This window comes from Ambystoma mexicanum, chromosome 6p (assembly GCF_040938575.1).
Source record: "Ambystoma mexicanum isolate Mex_15411 chromosome 6p, UKY_AmexF1_1, whole genome shotgun sequence".
In the NCBI taxonomy this organism is placed as follows: domain Eukaryota; kingdom Metazoa; phylum Chordata; class Amphibia; order Caudata; family Ambystomatidae; genus Ambystoma; species Ambystoma mexicanum.
The window spans coordinates 609,081,070-609,087,069 of record NC_090935.1 but is presented as its reverse complement, the minus strand read 5'-3'; the positions used below and the strand labels follow the sequence as shown (position 1 = coordinate 609,087,069).

At 46.6% G+C, this 6,000-nt stretch overlaps 1 long non-coding RNA gene across 1 annotated transcript in view; it reads left to right on the top strand.

Moving 5' to 3' along the window:
- Positions 1-394: 394 nt before the first annotated feature.
- The window catches only part of LOC138511649 (uncharacterized), a 75,256-nt gene continuing 69,650 nt past the window's right edge, over positions 395-6,000 (top strand). Inside the window, exon 1 of the long non-coding RNA XR_011280652.1 lies at positions 395-524. This is a non-coding gene — a long non-coding RNA (uncharacterized lncRNA). The remainder of the gene's footprint in view (positions 525-6,000) is intronic.

Below are 6,000 nucleotides of genomic sequence, written 5' to 3'. Positions count from 1 at the left end.
TTAATTTTGGCCGACCACTGGCTGGGGAGATAGATCGATCCTGTATAGGAGTCTATCTTTTAGGGGGTATATTGTTACCTGTATTAGCTATATATGCACCACAGCTACATACAGCACAAGCGGGCCCTGCAGTAGAATACAACAGTCGCCATGAGGGATGAGATCAGTTCCCAGGCAACAAACAGGGAATTTGGCTGAATAAAATACAGAAATTAGCTGAAATTATAGTCTAGCATCAGACCTCAATGGTGGATTGGCTGCAGTTCTTTCTGAAGGGGCCTTGGGTCTCAGGGAGTTGGGTGCAAGGGAACGCATCCAAGTAGAAAAACAACATGGCAAGCAGGGTGAACTGGAGGGCAGGAAATACCAAAGTTTGAAGTTATTCCTCTCTTTCCAGATTGGCTGGGCACAGTGGGATGTTGCAGCTCTTGTTGCTCAGGATGTCATGGTCCAATAAAGTTTATGCCCGCTGGGATACCACCAGACTCCTGATGAGGCCGATTGTGTATTATTTTTGGTGAAAGGTAAGTTTATGGTGTAAGGTTGTAATACATTAGTATGGGGGTGTTGTTAAGAATTGATGAGTGTGTGGTTGTGTAGAAAAGGACGGTGTGTGAGACGGGGAAGAATGGCAAGATACAAGTATTAAAACATTGATTTGCATTGTTAAAAGAAAAGATTCTGCAAGAAGAATTTGACAATATAAAAATGATGATTTCATAAGGTTGGGCAATAAGGGAAGAAGGGGAGGACAAACATAGGGGTTAGGGTGTTGCCCTGTAGGTTCAGGGGGCAAAGAGAATGGATCTGGAATCATGACAATGCTGATAGAACACATGTATGCAACATTCCTGCAGCATTGGGATAAAATATTAAGATTACACCACAGTGGGTGCGAGATACAGCAGGACAGCTTTTTATCCCGTGGCCCGGAGAGGGCACACATACGTCAGAAATTGTATATATATATATCTTTTGACAAAATATAAGGGGCAGAAATGAAAGATATTGGAGTTATAGAAGGCATACGAGGAAGAAGGGGAGGTCCCCAGAGGAAAAGGGGATAGGAAAAAAGAAGGCATTTGCAGCACCACCTCCACAGCACACCAGGTATGGGGCAACCATCAGCCCCACCCCTGACTGGGTTCTTTCCTCTAAAAGCAGCAGTGGGATTACCAACCCCCAGTGCATTCCCTTTATGGAGAATGGGGAAGATAGGGGGCCTGCGGTCTGCAGCAGGGGTAACATAAAAGAAACCACCAGCTGTGCCCTGGTCACAGAAATAGAGAAACATGCACCGCAGCAGATAGAGGTGTTGAATGAGGCAGATGAATAATTTATCGAGCAGCAGGTAAGCAGGAAGAGGAACGGCATGGTGGGATTACGCCCCCCAACCAGTGGAGATCAGAGCAAATAATGTTTAAGATAGATCCTAAACCAGTGTCTGATAGTATAGCTCCACTTCAGGATCAAGGCAGTGTGTGGAGTGATCTAGGAAGAATATATGGGGGAACTTGGCACCAGGAAGAGGAGGAAGACAGGGGCAGACCATCCTATCGGGCAGACCATGGTCTGAGACATTGAGAAGCTGTAACGCTCACCTGATTCCCGTAGAGGCGCCGGTCTTGACTGGGCGTATACCGTATCTTCTAAGGTGATGTGTAACACACGGCTGGCTCTTTGGGCTGGACCCCTGTGCACTGTATGTTTGACTTGAAGGGTAAGGTGTCTGCAGATAGAAAATATGGGATTAATGAACTGGGTTATTGAATGTCTCTCTCTTCTTCCCTTTCTCTTCTCCTGAAGGACCCCAAAGGTTAACGCGCTCACCTTAGGTAAGTGAACGCCGTGCTCTCCATCTGCTTCGGAGCAGGGTGCTGAAACCAGTTTCCTCACTGGATAAGGGAAGCAGGCCTCTTGACTTCAGAGGACTGCTGTCCGTCGTTTTCTTCACGCACGGTAAGTTTCGAGTAATTCAAATGTCTTTAAAAGTCTTTAGTAATGTTGTATCTTGTTTTGCAGGGTTCCGGTGATGGCCAAGATGGAGCCCGTGTGATGAATAGAAGCGCCTTGAAGCACGTAAGTAAGCGCTTGCTGCCTGCTTCACGGCGCTCTAACTGTCTTTTTCCTTTGCAGGTATAAGTTCGGAGTGGCTGCAGGGTGCCCGAATACCCACTGGGTTAGATGTGAAAGGAGTAATGGCTCGTGAGTATTTAAGTTCCCCAAAGTCTTTAAACGCACCTTGTTTTATCTTTCAGATGCGGGATGCAGCGCCGAAGGCCTCCGGAGCGTGCGCAGAATTGGTAAGCTTTTGTCTTTCAGATGCCGGAATGCAGTGCGAGGCGTTGATGACAGCCGATGGATCAGGTAAAAGGAGCGCTGTCACTGAAGACCGTAATGCTAACCTGTTCTTTCTTGTCTTTATAGGTGTTGCTGAAGACTGGATTCAGGATGGTAAGCCTTTTTCCTTAGGCCCAGGATCAGATGCAGAAGACACGATGAGCGTTCTGCTGCAGAGGATGCAGAATAACACAAAGCAAGATTCATCCATCGGGTGTGGTTTAAATAGCCTCCTGTAGTGCTTAGGTGTCTCCTTCCACAGCCACGCCTAGGAAAGAAAAGAGTCCCTGCTTTCCAGAACAGTTCCAGGGTTCTGAACCTAGGGAGTGGCTCCTGCCCCACCCAACAGGAAAAGTAGTCCCGAACAGAAGAGGACCAGAGGCTCAACTGGCAGGTAAGTAAGCAGCATGGTCTGCCGCAGGTAAGTCCACCCAAGCATTATGAGCCCGGCGCTTCCAGCGCTGGGACTGGGCACATTTATGAGCCTGGCGCCACCGGCGCCAGGACAGAGTCCAAAAGGTCTCAATTGGGACCGGCTGGCGCTCGGAACCTGGGTTATGGGTCTGCTTCCAAGGGAGTTGGTCAAGTCCTGACCTCTTGGAAGCAGAGATCATGACAGTACCCCCCCTCAAGGCCCCACCCAAACCGGGCTTCTCTGGGGGTTTGGGTTTGCCAGGAAATGTTCGATGAAATTTTTTGATTAGGCGAGGAGCGTGGACATATTCAGCAGGTGCCCAGGATCTCTCTTGGGGGCCGTAGCCTTTCCAGTCAATTAGGTAAAATAGTTTAGATTTGGAGATCTTGGAGTCCAGAATGCTTTTGACTTCAAACTCGAGTTCTCCATCAACTAGGATAGGTTTTGGAGATTTAGTTAGTCGGGTTTGAGGTTGCACGGGTTTTAATAGAGAGACGTGGAAGACCGGATGAATCTTCATGTGCGGGGGCAAGTCCAACTTGACCGCTACTGGGTTTACTATGGTAGTGATGGAATAGGGACCAAGGTATCTTGGGTTGAATGTACGTGGCCCTTTTAGAGGTAGATATTTGGTAGATAACCAGACTTGATCCCCTACTTGATATTGAGGGGCTTCCTTCCGATGTTGATCTGCTCCTTTCTTGTATTGTTCTTTAGCCCTTTGAAGCTGAGAAACAGCTTCCTTAAAGGCTTGGGTGATTGTAGCATGCAGGTATTCTACTGCTGGTGTTTCAAGATCTTGGAGGGGATCCAACTCCGAGGTTCGAGGGTGACTGCCGTATAAAAGAAAAAACGGGGTTTTCCCAGTTCCCGAATGGACAGAGTTATTGTAGGCATATTCGGCTATCCAAAGTATGTCTTTCCAAGTTTTTTCAGTTTGTTGCAGCATGCAGCGTAAATACTGTTCCAGAGTTTGATTGGTCCTCTCGGTTTGTCCGTCGGTCTGAGGGTGGTGACTGGTCGATAGTCTCACATCAATTTGAGCCGACCGACAGCAACTTCGCCAAAAATGAGAAATAAATTGACTACCACGATCCGATATTAGAACCGAAGGAAAACCGTGCAGTCGGACGATGTTTTCCAGAAATTCACAGGCCAGAGTTGCTGCTGTTGGCAAGCCTTTGAGCGGAATGAAATGCGCCATCTTGGAGAATAAGTCCACGATTACTAGAATCGTATTGTATCCGGAGCATGGAGGTAGATCGGTGATGAAGTCCATAGAAAGCGTATGCCAAGGGCGAGGTGGGATGTCAATAGGGCGTAAGAGGCCTGCTGGTCTTTCCTTTTGACTCTTGTTTTGGGCGCATACTCCACAGGACATTATAAAGTCTCTGATATCTTTTTTCCAAGACGGCCACCAGAAGTAGCGCTTGATCTTTTCTGAAGTCTTGGTCATACCGGGATGTCCTTCCATTAAAGAATCGTGATAACAAGAGATTACTTTTTTCTGTAAATCTGTGCTGGGCAGGTATAATCGTTCTTGGAAATACAACAAGTTGTCCTTTACTGCAAAGTCCTTTCCCTTTAAAGGCCAATTCTGTATGTCTGCTGGAGTTACAAGTTGCCTGGCTTTATCCTTAACTTCCTCTATGGATTGTGTGGCGATTACACCCAGGATTCTTTGTTCGGGAATGATAGGTACAGGTTTAGGGTTGATCAAGTGTTCTTCCACTCCCATTCGAGAAAGGGCATCGGCTTTACCGTTTTTTGTACCGGGTCGATAGGTAATTATAAAGTCAAATTCGGCAAAGAATAATGCCCAACGAAGTTGTCTAGAGGATTGGGCTTTTGCAGTTTTCAAATATTGCAGGTTTCGGTGATCCGTAATCACAGTAACGGTGTGTCGGGCCCCCAGCAGATAATGCCGCCAAGCCTTAAAAGCAGACTTGATAGCCAGAAGTTCCTTGTCAGTAATCGTGTAATTGATTTCAGGAGGCGAGAATTTGCGGGACCAAAATGCCACAGGATGCAACTGATTGGTTACCGGGTCCTTTTGTGATAGAACTGCCCCCATGGCAAGACTTGAAGCATCAGTTTCCACGATGTAGGGGAGTTCGGGGCGAGGGTGTTTTAAGATTGGTGCAGAGATAAATTTAGTCTTCAAATCCTGGAAAGCTTGTTCCGCCTCGGTAGACCATTCAAAACGTTTGTTTTTCTTTAACAAGGCAGTGATGGGCTGGACTATTCGAGAAAATTCGGGGATAAACCTACGGTAAAAGTTAGCAAAGCCTAACATGCTTTGCACACCTTTTACGGAGGATGGTGATGGCCATTTGAGAATTGCATCGACCTTCTTTGAATCCATACGTACTCCGCTAGGTGATAATATGAATCCCAAGAATTCAACTTCAGTCACGTTGAAAACACATTTTTCCAACTTAGCGAAAAGTTTGTGTTGACGCAATCTTTCGAGGACCATTTTTACGTGTTTCCGATGTTCAGATTCCGATGAAGAATAAACGAGGATGTCGTCAATGTAAACAACAACACACACATCTATGAGCTCTCTGAGGACATCGTTCATAAAATATTGAAAGGCGGCCGGGGCATTGCAAAGTCCAAAGGGCATGACCTGATATTCAAATAGCCCATATTTGGTGCGGAAGGCCGTCTTCCATTCATCGCCCTCCTTTATTCGAACCAAATGGTAGGCTCCTCTAAGGTCCAACTTTGTATATATGCATGCTTTTCTGACCTGGTCCAAGAGTTCAGGGATCAAAGGTAACGGATATCTATTCTTGATGGTGATCTGGTTCAGGGAGCGATAATCTATACAAGTTCTAAGGTCTCCTTCCTTTTTTGGAACGAAGAACAAAGCTGAAGAAGCAGGGGACTTGGAAGGACGAATAAACCCATTTGCCAGGTATTGATCCAGGTATTGACGAAGGTGAAGGTTCTCAGGCTCGGTGAGGGCATAAATTCTACTACAAGGAGGAGTAGATCCAGGTATCAGGTCTATCTGGCAGTCATAAGACCTATGAGGAGGTAGAGAGTTAGCCTGATCCTTCCGGAAAACATCTTGGTATTCTTGGTATTCGGGAGGTAACTGGGGAGTCGTCTCTGAAGAAGTAGCTGCCAGTGCAACACCAGGTGGAGGATGACAAGTAGAGACACATTCTGGAAACTGGACCGTTCTTGCTCGCCAATCGATCAGAGGATTGTGTTTCTCTAACCAAGGAATTCCT